General features: G+C 37.5%; 1 pseudogene; it reads left to right on the plus strand.

The window, feature by feature from the left end:
• Positions 1-267: 267 nt before the first annotated feature.
• Positions 268-1,404, plus strand: LOC116805644 (annotated as a pseudogene).
• Positions 1,405-17,316: the final 15,912 nt, after the last annotated feature.

Raw genomic sequence — 17,316 nt, forward strand, 5'->3', positions numbered from 1 at the left:
ACGCAGAAGCCATTGTCGAGGGATTACAGTGTGGACAGCCTCAAGTCCGTTGGCCAACATGCAGACACCTTATTGAAGCGAATGCAACACTTTGTGGACAACCAGCAGGTGTGCGGCACATCGCACAGCCGCTGACTGTCCCCAATGTGTTGACTTCGCTTCAATACGGTGTCTGCACATCGGCCAATGGAATTGAGGCGGTTCACACTGGAATCCCACTGGAATCTCATTGCTGGCGATGAATGGGTTTGCTTGGTGCTCTCAGAAATGTTAACCGGATCGCTGCGCGAGAGCAGGGAGCATGAGGTGACCCTTGGCGAGATGCATGGCGATGCGTTGCAGCTGCTCGTCCAGTACCGGAAGTATCAAGCTGAGAGAGGACAGTATCGAAACGCTGCTGGTCACCGCCAGGCTGGCTGCAGCTGACATCACAATTTTCTCGCCCACCAGCTGCACTCATCCAATTGTTTGGGAATTGCATTATTGGCGAAGCAGCAGAGCTGCACCGAGCTGTTGCAAGTGGCGGAGGCGTACACCTGCCAGCACTTTATGGATGTGTGCCAAAAGCAGGAATTCTTTCAGCTAAACGCCAATCAGCTGGGCAAAGCTGCTGTCCAGCGATGAGCTCGATGTGCCAACCAAGCAGGATGTCTTCCGCACGATGATGTCGTGGGTGAGCCACAGCAACTGCTGTTGGAGGCGTTCAAATGGCATTCCCTCATTGCTGCCTCCGAACGAACAAAGCGGCGCAAACACACTTTCGGCCGATTGCTAGCTGTGGGTGGCTTGGATTCTGACCGCAAGTTCGTCACCACTATTGAGAGCTAGTGTCTGCATTTGAGCAAGTGGTCGCCTTTGCAGCAGTTGACCGCTGGCCGTTTCCAGCTTAGCGCCGCTGCCATGGAGAACAAACTGATTTTGGTAGTTGGACTCGATGGAGGGGAAGAATTGTGGTCCGTGGTGTGCCTTGAGCTAAACACAATGGCCTGCATGCCACTCAATCCAATGTCGACATTCCGCCGTAGCCTAGGCGTTGCTGGAGATGCTGGAGGGGCACCTCTATGCGATCGGCGGACGCACTGGCTGCAGCATCCTGAAAACGGTTGAGCGCGCGCGCACCTGGAGCTATATGTCGCCGATGTCGACTGTCATCACTCAGTCGAAAGCGATGATCCGCACACAAACAAATGAATCCAATGAATCGATGTAGCGGCGCCGTTGGTGTCACTGTTGCAAATGGATTCGTCGATGCCTTGGCTGGTTTGGAGTACCGGGCATACCCTAACCGTGGCACGTTATGATCCAGCTACCAATACGTGGACACTGATTTGCTCGCTGGCAGTGGGACGCAGTGCAATCGGTTGTGCTCGGCTTGGAGATCGTCTAAGTGTCCTTTCCACCTGAAGGCGCCTGTGTCGCTGCTGTCCAAGGATTGGAAACAGAATTTGAAGTTGAACCGCACATTTTTTTACAGCAAAAAAAAAAATAATAATAATAAAAAAATAATGTTTTAACTTTGAGAAATTTGTGAAAAATGTAAATTCAAAATTGTTCGAAATGTTTTATATTGAGAAATTAGATTTGTACTTTTCAGCGCCGCTGCTGAAATATAACTAAAACAAATGTTCATTTCTCTGTTCAAGGAAGCAAGGAATTCGAAAATTTTGAACATTTTTGCATGGCACACTTTGTGCTCAAAATGTTTTGTGAAACGGGCGTATTTTAAAATTCGGATCAAGTAGGCTTTTTGAGGTATGTCACACAATATTTAATGTGCCCGCCTTGTGCCATCTTGAATTTAAGCGGTATTCTAAAGTGTTACTAAAGTGATTGTGGCAGGGGGCCGACGAAAGAGTTCAAACTCGAATTTATTTCCATATTTTGCAATTATCGCTTCTGCTCAGGCTCTTAAAGTTGAGGGAAGGGCAGGAAGGACACTTACTTACTTACTTGCTACCAACTACGATGGGGCACACATCCCTTTTGTTGCATGCCACCAATAAGTTTATCAATTTAAATTTGATTCGCTTGTGTGAAAATCGACACGCGCTTCAGTTTTTGGCCATTGCATAGCAAATTTGCACAGTAGGCAGATTTTTGGGGTCCACCAACTGTGGAGTCACCACGTGGTGCCACCGCCATCGCCATGCCGCATAAATCAATTAGCATTAAGGCAAACGGATCTGGCCCAAACAACAACACATATATACAAACTATATACATACACATACATACACATAGATATATGTACAGAAAAAAAGCAAGTAGAATGACTCTAGTCGCGAGAACTCGACTAGAAGATACTTCGAACCCGAGTGCATATGAGTAATATTATGACAAGGCATATATATAAGAATATACATATATATATATATGTATATATATATATATATAACCGATTATAGAGATTTGTTCTTCAAAATGCATTGTTATCGGTAAGCGATTTGATCGATAATCGGGCAAACGAAACGAGTTATCGATTAAATGAAATAAATGTGTCGCTCAGACAGAGATGACTAAATCGAATCTGCTGTTGCTGTGGATCAAGAATATACATATATATATATATATAGTTTATGGGAACAGAGATGCTATGCTTGAGCCTATAACATGCATTTGCTGAACTGGATTATACCCCATTTACCCAGCAGGGTATATACAAAGCAGGCTAAAAGGGCAAGCACTCCACTTATTGTTATCCGTGGCACATGAATAAGGACGAACAGAAAAGAAGAAAAAAAAATGGAAAGAAAGGAATAAGAGGAAAAGGAGGCGAAAAAATACGAAAGCGAATGCGAATGCGAATGCAAATAAACAAGCCCAAAAGGCACTTAATTGTATCAATTTAAGCAGTTAAAAGCAACACCAGCAAGCGGCCCAAGCAGCGCTCCCAAATTAACGGCAATGTGTTGCCGGCAGCAGCAGCAAGTGAATAAAATAAATCATAGACTACCAAATACCCTGTGACAAATATATAATTATAATGTGTATATATCATAGAAACCCAAGAAACAAATGATTGTTATGTGATGATTGAATAAGTGATACCCTTTAGACAATTTCAATTTGACATTCAGCACAGTTGCTTATCTAACTGATACCCTGTAGGAAATTTCAAAGAGAACAATATTTCGTTAATTAAGAGTCCATGAATTTTGATACCCTATAATCATTTCATAAGCCAAAGCAAGCCTAATTTCTTATCCAGTCGTAAAATAGACATATCACACCCTGTAAAAAATGTCCTTAAAGTCAAAAATGCAATTTATACAAATAAGAAAGTCAAACAAAAATTTCTGCTTGGTATACCCAAGATCGTTGTATACAGGGTATAGAGGGTCGCCCACATGGCTCCAGTCTATTTACATTTTGCGCTCCTTTTGTTTCATATTTATCGTTGTTGTTTTTCTTTTCTGCTTTTTCTTTATTTTTTTTTTGTTGTTTTGCTGTGGAAAATAACGCATGTGAAAGGAAGGACATTAAGTGGTGAGCAAAGATCCTTATGCGGTCCTTGCACGGAAAGTCACTTGCCATCGGAAAATCATTGAACCTGCCCAGGCGAACTAATGGCTCGAAATGGTAATCGCTCCTTGCTCCTTGCTCCTGCTCCTTATTCCTTCGAATTCCCCTTTGCTGCTATCAATATTATCAGCTATCAGCCATCAGCCATCAGCCTCGTCTGAAGTCGCTGCTTGTTGCGTGCCTTGGCAAGGGCAGCTCAATTTCAAGGATATTGATTGCAAAATACTCACTTATCCATTGCACAGACAAACAATTCAACTGACAAACGCTACTCGAACTGAAACTCAACAAATTGTTCAACTTATTTTTGCATATACGCGACTAATTGAGCGTGCCATATTTTTTTCTATTTCTTCTGGCACTGAGACTTAACAGGTGTATGCAATAATTATCTATATTTAAGCAAACTTTAAGATTTGGAATATTCAGCATGTATTTTTATACCCAGAACCCGTTCAACATTTGATAGCCAAAGATTTGGGTTTAAGGTATCTGCTCAGTATTCTAACTAGTTTCTTTAGATATTCTTTTAATTTTAGCTTGTGGCCCTGTTAGCCGGATGCCACTGTGTCCAACATTTCGAACATTCACATTCTTCACATTTCGCGATTCCATTGTGAATGAAAAGAGCTAATCGGCTAATTATTATATGCCTTGCAAAATCGAAGACAGACAATAACCAAATATCTGCAAGCAGCCCAATAAATAAGAAACAAAAACGAATTTTATTTCGAACTTTACGATTTGATTGAACGCTCTGTGCAAAGTCAGCCAATCAGCCAATCAGCAAATCAGCAAATTGCATAGCAGGCTGTAAAACTAAAACTGTTCGATTTGCCCGTAACACAAAATAGATAACGCAGAGCTGGTAAATTTATCAGCTTTCTATATATAGCAAATTCTTGAACTCAATTTGATTGTCGACTTTTTTGGGGCGATGCCATTGACTCAAATTTGTGGCTGGCTTAATCGAATTTCGACTCTTCGTATAGATGGGCAATGATGGCATGCTGGCCGTGATTGCATTACATTCAAATTAGAGACACACGCATAAATTGCGGAGCCCAAGGAGACAGCCAGATTTGCATAAGGCAACAGCATGTGGATGCAACAGCAACAGCACAGCAGCAGCAGCAGCAACTGCAGTTGACAGGCAACTGTTGCTGATTGGCCCATTGGTGCATGCAATTTCACCTCACTTGCCACAGCCCCATCGATGCATGTGCATCCAAATTGGCTGTCCGCAATAGCTAGGCAATAAAGAAGTGGCAACTCAAATCAGTGCAGCAGCAGCAGCAGCAGCAGCAGCCGCAACTGCAACAACAACTGGGCAAAAACACCTCAAAGTAAACAAATTTTTGGCGAAAACGAACGCAACGACGACAACCAAAAAAAGCAAAAACAAACAAAAATCAGACAACATCCTTTCCATGCTAATGATAATGACAATGATGATGATGATGCTGGTAATGATGACAACAACAAAAACAACAGCAACGACAATGTTGCCAACCAAACAAGCAAGCGAGAAAAGAAGACAGAGAGAAAGAGACAGAGACAGAGACAGAGACAGAGACAGGGCTATAGGCAGCTACACCGAGCGAAATTTGAAATGAACTCGAATCAAGTACTTGCAATTCCTGGTAAGCATTCTTGGTACTCCAGCAATTTACTCAAAATGAGCACCTCAAATCCTAAACAAAAAATGCTCGCCTTGATTTACTAAAATTTAATATTGAACAATATTTAAGAGCTACTCGAAGTGGCTGGTTTTAATTCAACTTACGCCATTTGTTAATACCCTGAAGAAGAAAGCAGCCTCGAATCCATAAGTTGCGGTCAAAATAATAGTAGTGATAGTAATATGACTCATTTTATGGTTCTTAAAACTTATGTTATCAATTCTCAAAACTTATGTTATCAATTCTCAAAACTTATGTTATCAATTCTCAAAACTTATGTTATCAATGTCAGCAAGCCCACAGTCAAACCAATTTTAGCAAGCTTCAAAGCTGGTTGCAGGGCATCTTCTAGTCGAGCTGTGTCCACTTGAGTATTCTACCATGTTTTGTAAAAAAAACTTCTAACTTGATTTGGATACAGTTGACTGTAAGACTATATATATGAGTGCCAAAATTGAGCATAACAAATCGATAACAATCGATAAAACATAGATATACAACTATATTTCCAAATATTAAACAGCCAGCAAGCATGCAAGTTAAATTGCTAGTTGCCTCTTTAATAGAGTGGGCAATATGTTTCCAATCATTTTAGTATATGCTCTCTTTCTCTCTGTCTCTCTCTCTCTCTCTCTCTCTCTCTGTCTCTCTTTCCCTATCTCTCCCTGTCTCTCTCTGTCTCTCTCCCTCTCTCGACAACTATCCAGCAGATACAACACCTCGACCCGCCACCGTTCCGGTTGCTGCTACCACGAACTTAGACGCAAAGTAGCGACATTTATGCGAAACAGTTAACAACAGCTAACAGCTAAGAGCCAACAACAGCTAACAGCTAAGAGCGGGCCACAAGGCGACGACCCGTCGTCGAAGCAGGCGGATGGCGGATGAATTAATAGTGGCTGAAGTGGCTAAAAACGGATGAAATGGATGAAATGCCCGCACTGAAGTGGATCAGCAGCAGAACAGCCAAACACTTCTCGTTTAAAACAAACCAAAAAAGAGCGAGCGATTCTAAGGCACGTCAAGGATTAAGTACCCTGCAGACACAACTCCAGCAGCTGACATTTAAATTTCACTATAAATTTAAAAAACAAAAAAACAAAAAACAGAAAACAGCAAATCGGATTTATATCGAAATATTTCGTTCATACAGAAGAGAACTTTAATGATCTGAAGTTAATTGCCAAGAATATTTGAGCCTGCTAAGTTTCAGTTGACATTTTAGATAATATTCAAATATTATTATTGATGCTGAAAAGAAGAAAGCTAAAAATTAAATTTGTATTTATTCTTATAGAATTATTAAAAGTAAGGCTAGAAAATTGTACCAAAACAAATATAATATATATATATAGTATACATCAATATATCATATACAAATATCAGTCAGACAAGAACTCATTGAAAACTGAAAAGTGTTTCGAAATTTGCATATTTCAGATTCTAATTGTCTTTAAAACGGTTTCAATTTCACAAACTTAAATATATTAGGAAAATAATATATTTTATTAAATACATATATATATATATATAATGGAGTGTCTTATCAAATACCTTATTGGATCTAAAAATATTGATTCCAACTGTGATTATTAGGTTCGGCTTGTGCTGAGGCTATATTCTACATATAATTAATTTCTTAACTATAGGTATAGGGTATCTTGCTGTTGCGCTTACTCAATCCAACAATTTTTATTTATTCCAATTATTTTTTTTACTTTTTTACACTTGCTCAACACACAAAAAAAAAAAACATAATACAAAAAAAATCAACAAAAAAAAGGAAAGTTGAGCGCCAGCCAAGAAATTGTCACAGTCCATTCTCAACACCTCCTACGCGTTGGCGGGGGGAGGGGTGAGGAGATGTTAGACGTAGATGGCAGGATTACCGCCGTCCGCTGCTCATCCATTTCATACTTTTAAAAGGGTATACCAAACTTGCCGTCAAGCTTGTGACGCTTGAGGGAGACAACGCCGATTGTACTAATTTTTATTTATTTACTAGAAAAGACTAGAAAAATTCTTTAAAATATGAAAATTAATTAGTTAATTAATTATTTAAAATGAATGAAAAAATACAAATAAAATATTGAATATAATATTTCTGGGATTCAAATGTAAAATGTAAAAACCCAATCAGACCAATTTATAGTGTGTTTATTTATTCAATATAATTAGTGATGCTCTAAGAGTCCTTACAGAGAGTTATTAGTTTTGAATACATTTGTCTATTTGATCTGCAGGCAGTGCATCTGTCAAAGTCAGTCGGATCAGATGACTATATCATATATGTAGCTGTAGTAGGTAAAATAAGTTTTATTAAATGTATAATTATGACTTGGAGCACTCCCTTCTGAGTAGAGCATTTAATCAGCATCGCTTGGCTTATCTATAAATTAGTGCAGGTCCGGCTACAAATCAGCGTCGTCATCATCCTCATCCTCATCCTCATCCTCTGCTCAACTTCATTTCCATCCTCATCCTGTTTGGGTAAAATGCAAAATCTATGCCAATTTATGTAAATCAAAGTTTAAATAAATGTGTGCGCGCCAAGAAAAAGAAACAGAAAAACCACACCAGACCAGACCATGCCAGACCAGACCAGCCAGACCAGAATCCCGAAAAACCAGACTAGACCAGAACAAAACCCAAAAAAAACCCAAACCCCAACCCAGCCAGAACCCCTACCAGATACTATTCCAGACGAGTGAAGAAACTTATTTGAACAGAGACTAAGCCAGGTCCTCCACTTACCAAAGTAAAGGGAGAGTTGGTGGTGAGGGGGAGGGGCTTCTTTGGCTGCTATGGGTGAGGGGGACTGCTAGGGGTGGGGTGGACTTGTAAGGCATTCTCTGCTTGCGTGCCAGCCGCATAATTCAATTGGCGTCGTCTACAGCCAAAAAGAAAGAAAATGAGCAACAAAAAAAAGCAAATCAATGTTTTCCAATCGAGAATGATCGACTACGAGATGCCCTATGATTAAATCTAGAAGCAAACGAAAAAAATACATTTCATTAAAAATCACGTTGACAAACTTTAGCAATGGAAATCCAGAACAATAACTGCAATTCAACATTCCTTCAAGAATCAGTTAGAGGAACCGATATAATTAGTTCAGGCGAAATCGGAAATAAAAATATATAAAACCAATTCAAAATCTTTGCCGGAACATTTAAGCTTTAAATTCGATTTGTTAGCCTCTCAACTTCAGATCTCTCTGGCACATATATGCCTTGAAATCGAATCAATAATCGAAGCTTCGATTTGTAGCATGTTATCGATTATCGATACAGAAAACACTTGATCTGTACAAGGTAAGCTATAGTCCACATTTGAAAGTTCACCTTCAAAATTTCATGTCTTCGGGTCTTCTGATTCCGACATTTGCTTGAAAGGGACAGCAAATCGATATATATCGATTTAGTGGACGGGTTAAGCAAAAAACTGAAACTGAACGTGTCAAAAACAATCAGTATAGAAAATCTGCTTAGAGTATGAGAAAGTCCGTACGAATTTACAGTTACTAATCAAGATCAACTCAAGTGAAGCGAGCTTTAACAAAAATCGATATTTATCGAAATGGATTAAAGCAATACTATTACGATGCATATTACATATATTTATATATATATTTAGGGGGCAGGGGTGGGACTGGTGTGGGAGGAGTGGGGGAGACAGAAGGACATCTAGTTGCTTTCTAGCTGGTGGTGGACTGTCAGCCACGTTACCGTTAACATTACGGTTAGCGTTACAGTTACCGTTACCTTTACCGGCTATCGAATTTCCTTTTGCATGGCAATCAATGCAGCTGGCACTGGTCTCCATCCTGCCACACCTCTCCTACACCCCCCTCCCCCCCCCCCCCCCTGCTGCTGCTGCTGGTGTCATCCTGTCATCCCTATCACCACTTCATGCGGCGGCATCCAGTTCCGAAAGGCAACAAAACAAAATCAAGCAGATATTGAAAAACAAATAAAGAAATACGGGAAAAAAAAAGACACAGAATTGTTATGGCAGCAGAGCATTTTTGATATCATCATTTGACGCACACTTAACCGATTCAGAAACCGATTCAATTAATGGCAAAGTGGCTTGAAATTGAAACGGGAATGCTGGCAAATTTTGTCGGTTTTACCTTTATCTTTGTATATTACTTGAATTCCTGATCTTGGATCTAATTACAAGACTCATCGGCATCAAATCGAATATGTACAAAAGGAATTTCTGCTTTTTGCACTTCGGGATCTTAACTGGAATGCTAATAATAGCCAAGCTACACTGTTAGAAATTTATTTTCAAAAGTAATTTCCAAATATTAGTAAAAAATGTTGATATGCAAATCCACAACAAGAAATTTGAGATCTTCGATTGAATAACCAACAGAGCCAAAGGAATGGTAATTTATTAAAATGTTGAGTGTGTGTTTTTTTAAGTGTATCCATCTTCTTCTTCTTCTTGCGTGGTAAAAATCTTATTATTTTGAAAAAAAACACCACTTTTTTCTACTACAAATTAAATGTGTAAATTTGTTGGTTCAACGAACTTTTTACACAAATCTATGTAAGCAAAAACTCAAACCTGAATCGCAGTTGGGCATGGCTCGTTACCCAATGACATAACTTAATCAATGATTTGAAAACACTTTTCACAAATTTAACAAATTTAAGCCAATTAAATGTGCATATGTGGCGCCATCTGTTGTCAGCGTTGGCGACATTTTTCAACTATTATGGCAGCTTTCAAGCTGCGGTTTGTGCACTAACTAAAAGCTCGCTGCGGAAAGTGTAGAGTTTTTGAGGCTGGAGACATTTGAAAGGGAACAATAAAAATATGTAAAGACGAACTTCAAATTGATAAACAATTAATGTTTTTTGATAATGCATTAAGTGCTTGATAAATATGATCAACTTTCATACTTTGCTCACAAGCTGGTCTAAAATAACGATATTCTTATTTCTATTCCTTTCACGCACAGTTCATAAGAGCTGCTTCCACTACTACCTCCCCCACATACACCCCTTCCCACACCCCCCCCCCCCCCTGCGCTACGTACAACCCTATCAACAAGCTGCGTTTTAATTTCACTCGTTTAATTGTTGCTGTTGCTCATCAGTGATATTTTTTTATATATTTTTTATTGTTAATGCTTCGACTCTTCATAAACAATTTTTGCGTGTCGAAAGATGCACAAGTAAAAAATTCATTAAATTCGCCAATGAGACTCATCATTAATGGATTTGAATAATTCGCGGGTTCATTCACATGCACAAAACCAAAAAGAACAAAATAAATAAACAAAAATCCTTTTGCCTAATTGGACATTTTGCATTTTGGGGTAGCTTAACTATTGCAGCTGCTTTGATACATACATACATGCATACATACATACATACGTGCATACATACATACATACATACATACATACATACATACATGCATAAATACACACAAACACACATAAAACATTAAAAGATCCGCCTAAATTTAAAAAGGACTCCATACTTTCGGCTCCAACGGTTACTCAGTATACCCTGTAATGCAGAAAACAAATTTCTAAAATATCTAATTGTTCCTTTCTTTAAAACATCGATTTGCATTATTTAATTTGGACTTTTCCAAAGATTAGCAAAAATGTGTCCAATTTACAGGGTGTAGTTTTCCATAAATTGCCATAGAATTGCTCAAATACCTTTTTTGTGTCTGCTCAAATAAATTCATTTAAATGAAACGATTTCAGGAGCGAGATTTAAGGGACTTCCCAATGAGCTAGAAAGGAATATATTTCTAAGATCTCAGTGCATCAAAAAAACACAATAGAAAAAAAAAAACAATTTGATAATTGCAATCAGCATTATGACTATTCACAATATAGACGAATAAGCCTGCAAATGGTCAGTCAATTCAATTTCAATTCAATATATATATATATATATATGTAAATAAATATATATATGTTAATATATCACATAGATTAGCCCATCCAAAACGAATCCTGTTCAATTGAATTCCACTCAATCAAACGCGCCGACAGGGAACAGAGCCAACCTACTCATAAATATATATTATATATATATATATTGTATATTGTATATAGATGCAGTATGGATCCAAATATCATTTATCATGCTATAGATCAAATCGAGAGAGTTGAATGCGCTGCCAAACAGCAGCTAATCAAAACAATGTACAACAACAATTTCAATTTCAATACCAATGACAAAAACAAAATGTTTTCTGTTTTATTTATTATTATTTTTTTTTTTCTTTTTGAAAGAAAACACAAAAAAAAAAAAATAAGACAGACTGGAAAAAATCGATATACGAAATTATGACAATGATATGCAATAGAATTTGCGCGGAGGGGTTGAGGGGAGAGCTGGGGAGTGGAGGAGGGGTCAAAGACTCAACAAGTAGCTCAAAGCGTATCAAATATAAACATGCACGACTCCGAAATACCTCGCATATCATTTGTAAGGCTTTCAGAAAGCGAAAATATATATGAAAAATATATATTTAATTCTGATATAGTAACATATTTGTATAATATTATATAAAAAACAAAGTTAAAAGCCAAATATATAAAGTCAAAAGAATTGATGAATCATACTTTATTTCCAGTTTGGCTTCAGCTATGAATTTGTCACGATTTTTTTATACTTATATATAGACTATTTCAATTATTTTATTTTAATTTTAGCTAATATACTTCAGTTCATATGTACAGGGTATACGAAAGGCGATTAATCGATTAGTTGACGATTGACATGCGAGCAATTATCGAGAACAACAATGATCTAGATTTACTGGACAGGGGGGATGATGGGGGTATATACTGAAGTCCCCATCGACAGCAGCTAATAAAAACAACAAAAAAAACAAACAAAAAAAAACCAAACAAATACGAAAATTGAATTCAATCAACAATAAAAATAATCAGCGAATTTTTGCGTCAAACGATAATTATGCAGACGAAATTGGTAATTTGTAAATATTTGAATTTTTGCATTTTTGATTACAACTTTTTAACGATCATTTTGGAAATGGTCGAGTCTATTAAATGTGGTCTGAATCATTGCCAGGCTTATGACAGTTTTATGCCCATTTTGTTGTTTTTATGATGGAAAGTCAAGTTGGTTCTTTGTCTCTCTTCGGCTTTCTGCTGCGGATCATCATTTGCCATTTTATCACCGCACATAAATGAGTAAACGATTTGCACATTAAACCTAAACTCATTCGTATTTGATTTGCTCAATTTGATGACCTGTTAACGAAGACTACACGGAGCATATTGGCTGGCTTTTAATACATTTCAATTACATTATTTCATTGCAGATAAGGTGATAATATCTGGCTATCAAAACGGAACCGGAAACCGAACTCGACATTTTTTAACAATTAGTTAGAAAAATCAATATTATTCTGTATTATTTTATTCGATATTATATTTATTGTTCAGCAAGTATATTAATAATACGAAAAGGTTGTGTCTTCGTCAAAACCAGGCATTTTTGTTTGCCATGCATTTTTCTATAATTTACAAAATATATGTATAATTTTCATAGAATGCCACGCCCACTCTCTGCCGTTTTCAAGCCAAATAAAACGTTAGTTTTCTGTTATTAGCAGAGCATAATGCAGTCGGTTACACACTTGTTTATTTACCACATTTATCAACTCCAAAATGAATCAAAAATAACGAATAAGAAACAATAAAAGTTGGAGAAATAATAATTTTGGGACGCCCTGCGGGCTTTTTTATGGACTTGGCGTAGGCGAGGTGTCTGAGCCTACAAGTTTCCATGAGCCCAAAACAAATGGGGGTATTTTACAAATATATATATATATATATATATATATATCTATATATATATAGCAAAAATAGGTGCAACAGCTGCGCTTTCGCAGAGGTTCTTGCATGGATTGTGGCACTTGGGTCAATGGAAGTAGGACTCAGTTATTGTCCAAAGGACATCGACGGAACAAGTAGGGAACAGTTGGGTACAAGGTGCAACACAGCAGCGATCTTTGAAGTCTCACAAATCTTCAACAGATTGTTTATTGTGTTCCATTTGTTAATACTTATTGCAAAGTCATAATTTAGTAAGTAAATTAAAAGGTGTCGTTGACTGGAAGTCGTCGTTATTTTCGTTAATATTTTATTGCCTTTCTTATCTTATCTTATCTAATTTATTATGCCGAAAGTATATTGCTAAAACTGACGTTTATTTTCATCATATTATATTATATATACATATTTTTTATAGATATAAAATACAATATAAAAGTCTTGTTGTTTACCCATAAAGAATTTGGAATGCTTTGTTCTGCGCACTGATTGAATTTTAATTGCCACATGCTGCTCAAATTGCTGTGCAACAGGCAATAAAAATCGAATCAAATTAAATTAAATTAAATAAATTGAGTTTTACACAAAACAATGACATTCATTTCAAATTGATAAACAATAATTCCCATAATTAATGCATGCCAAATGCAATTGGCAAAAGTTTGCAACGTTTTTTTCAAATGCACCTCACATTTTCCACTACAGTTATTTCATTTATAATTTCTGAATGATTTTAATAAATAATAATAAATAGAAAAAACAGACTAATCATTGTCAGTGTAGTCTTTTTTTTCCTATTTTCTTTTTTGTTTTGTTTAAGCCTGCAGTCTCTGGTCTATTGCCATTGCTCCAGATTGGCAATTAGCCAGTGCAGGAAATTACTCGCAGTGCACTCAGTCTGCTTCTTTCTGAGTGTATGTGTGTGTGTGTGTGTGTGTGTGTGTGTGTGTGTGTGTGTGTGTGTGTTTGTCTGAGACAGTGTGTCCCATTTGAGCAACATTGACTGGGACAGGACGAAACTGTTTTGCATAACTAAATAGCTTGCAAACTGTATCATCATTTCAGCTGTAACAGACACACACACACACACACACACACACGAATACACTCAGAAAAAAATTATGTATCGCATTTAGCACTCAAAGCAATTACGAACTTGAACAAATTCCGCCAAAGGTCAAAAAACCAATAACAAAAAAAAACAACAAAAAAAAACGCAACTTTTTTTGTTTCAAATTTTATTGCAAATTTTAAATATCTTTTTTCACACACACGTGTCGCTATTATATTTTATTTATGTTTTAAGTGTTGTGCATAATATTAAAGATTGTTTGCAACTTGAAATTGATGCGAATTGCCAGCAAACTCGACACACAAATCGCAAATTGAGTTTTGCACTTGTCAATTAATTGGTGGCACTTCAAAAAAAAGAAAATATTATACTTTAAAAATATGCTTAAAAACCGGAACCGGAACTGGAACTGGTAGCGATTTTTTGAAAATTTCCTGAGCCAACAACTTGTTGACGGAAAGTCAGTTATTTGGTTCTTATTTCAAGCAGTCAAAAAACTTCAAATGCATGCAAAATTTGACACTTATTTTTATTGATTTTCTGGTTGCTTTTAATGAGTATTCAGTTTTTGGATTTAAGCATGTTTTGTTGCATTTAAGCTGAACGCTCTGTGTGTGTGTGTGTGACTGTGTGTGTGTGTTTTGTGCTGTGCTTTTGGCTCTTAGGTTTTGTTGCCCAAGTTTAGATGACATTTAATTTCACATTTTTTCTGTTTTACTTTAGACAAGCTGTTAGTTGGCTGCCGTTGTTGTTGTTGTTCTTGTTGTTGCCACATACAGAGCAAACACATACATACACACACATACACACACACACACACAGTTGAAGAGCGAGAGTTATGCATATGTATGCGTATTATTTAGTTGGAGATGCTTTTGCGCTTTTTTGCGGTCGCTTTGCTGTGTTAATGACACTTGCAAAATTCACACACACACACACACCACACACACACACACACACACCCATCGCTCACATTAGACAAGCTGCTGCCACGCCCACAACAAAAAAAAAAGAAAAACAAAACTGGAACAACAAAAAATAGGCGCATATTTAAAATTAAATTACTTGCGGAAAAAGCGTGTAAATTGCCAGTGAATTATGCCTTGTCGCCAGCAACCCACCCCCCCCTCCCCTCCCCACCCCTGTCCACACATACATACCCCCTACCTCCCCCTGGTACAGCACACAGCGCCTTTTATCTAATGCTAAGCTCAAGTTGATGTTGTATTTTTTTGTATACTCTGGGTTAAAGCACAAAACGGGTCTTTTGGCCATCAATTTAAATGGGGAAATTTGAAAAAAATTAATGCAGAATTTTAATAAAACAAAAAGAACCGAATCGTATATCGGTTCCGGTTCCGGTTCCGGTACGTAAGGTGTAAGCCTTAAGAAATATAGCATTTTGGTTCCAGAACCGGACAAAGTAAAGTTTGTGGTTCCGGTTCCGGTTTCGATTCTGGTTCCAGTTTCGTTTGTTTAATGAAGATTTGGTTCCTATGACAGTTAAATGTTTTAATATTTAAATTGTTTTAGAAAAACATCATATTTTTTCTCTTTTCTAGAAATATTCTTAAAACATACCCCAAACATTTCATGCACTTCGAAATATTTTCTATTCTTGGGAAATAAATTTCTAAAAAGTAGATGTGCATATTCTAACTGAAATAAATATATTTGAAAAAAATAAAAAATTCAGTTTCTGAAAAATATTTTCAGCTCCTGGCGATAGAATAGAGAATATAGAATAGAGTATGGCGCAGTCGAACGATTTTGACTGCAAAGTTTTTACTACTTTTTTATACTATTTATTTTTTCATTTTTATTTATTAATTTTATTTTATTTTTTTTTTTTTGACACTTTGTGAGTCAACGGGGCGAATGCGTGCTTGACACTTAAGTGCTCCAATACAGCAGCCGCAAAACGGGTGTGTGAGTGTGTGGGTGGGTGGGTGGTTGGGTGTGTGGTTGTGTGTGAAGTCAAGTGTGTGGCATTAGCCGGCGTTAATTGCGAGCTTCGATTCGATACGTTTTGCATAAATTCGCCAGCAAATCGCTAACAAATCGCCCAATTTGCACTTTCGCTTTTTACGTGCATTTCGCACATTTGGCGAGGCAAGCCAGGGCCGCAATAGTCCGGCAAGGAGCAAGCCGTACTCGCAGACGTTGCCAAAGCTACTAACTGGTTAGTCATCAATTAAAAACTTACAGAAACGCTCTCTTTTGACTCGCTGTTACACTCACTCTCCCTCCCTCTCTCTCTCTCGCTCTTTCTCTCTCTCTCTCTCCCTCTGTCTGTTGCTCTCTGACACTGTTAATGGCATACTGTTAAGTCTGCTCGTAGTTTGCATGTCCTGCGCACTTGGCAGCATTTGGCAGCAGCTGCCTGACCAGTGCTGCCCATGCATTTGTGTAGCACAAACTGTTCGACTGTGTTATACAAGTGGCGGGCACTTTGAAATGCTGTTTTGCGAAAGTTCAATGAACCTTTTTTTTTTGTTCTGTGGTTCAAGTTCTGGTTCCCTGTGCGTATGTGTGTATGTATGTGTGTGTGTTACCAATTACCTTCATAGTCTCTGGCTCATTTGGGCTTATCTAAAGCTTCAAGTCACGATTTCAATTTGCAAAGCGAAATGCTCGAAAATCGATCTATTGATTTCATATTCAGCACTCAAAGTGGACGACATAAATCAAAATCGGTTCACGCGACAAATCTGACATAAATCACAGCATGCAAACAGTGGCGTAGTGCCGCAAAGGGTGGGCAACTACTAAAATAGAAAAATATTAATATTATAGTTAATATATTTTAGAATATTTTGTATTTTCATTTAATAATGTAATACTAATTTCACTTTTTTTATATTTTTTTAATTAATCTCTGTTTTTTGTCAAATTTTTTCTTAGTTCATTTTTAGTCTTCAAGCCATTTGGTCACACCTAAACATATTTAGGTAAATTTCAAATATTTTCATTTAACTGCCATTGAGCCAATTGTCGCCCCCGATAGACGGCGTCACTGCTTTGTTGCTCCTCTATCTCGCTCTCTCTCCTTCTTTCTCTGCCGCTTGGCGGAAATACTTGGCTGTCGCCCTTTTGGCATGCGCAGCATGTTAGCGGGTAAATAAATATTGGTCTACACTTTTCCACTTATCAGTTGATTAATCTGTTGACAGTCTCCACAATTAACCTGAGAC

Source organism: Drosophila grimshawi, unplaced genomic scaffold, assembly GCF_018153295.1.
Source record: "Drosophila grimshawi isolate 15287-2541.00 unplaced genomic scaffold, ASM1815329v1 contig_848, whole genome shotgun sequence".
NCBI classification, from domain to species: domain Eukaryota; kingdom Metazoa; phylum Arthropoda; class Insecta; order Diptera; family Drosophilidae; genus Drosophila; species Drosophila grimshawi.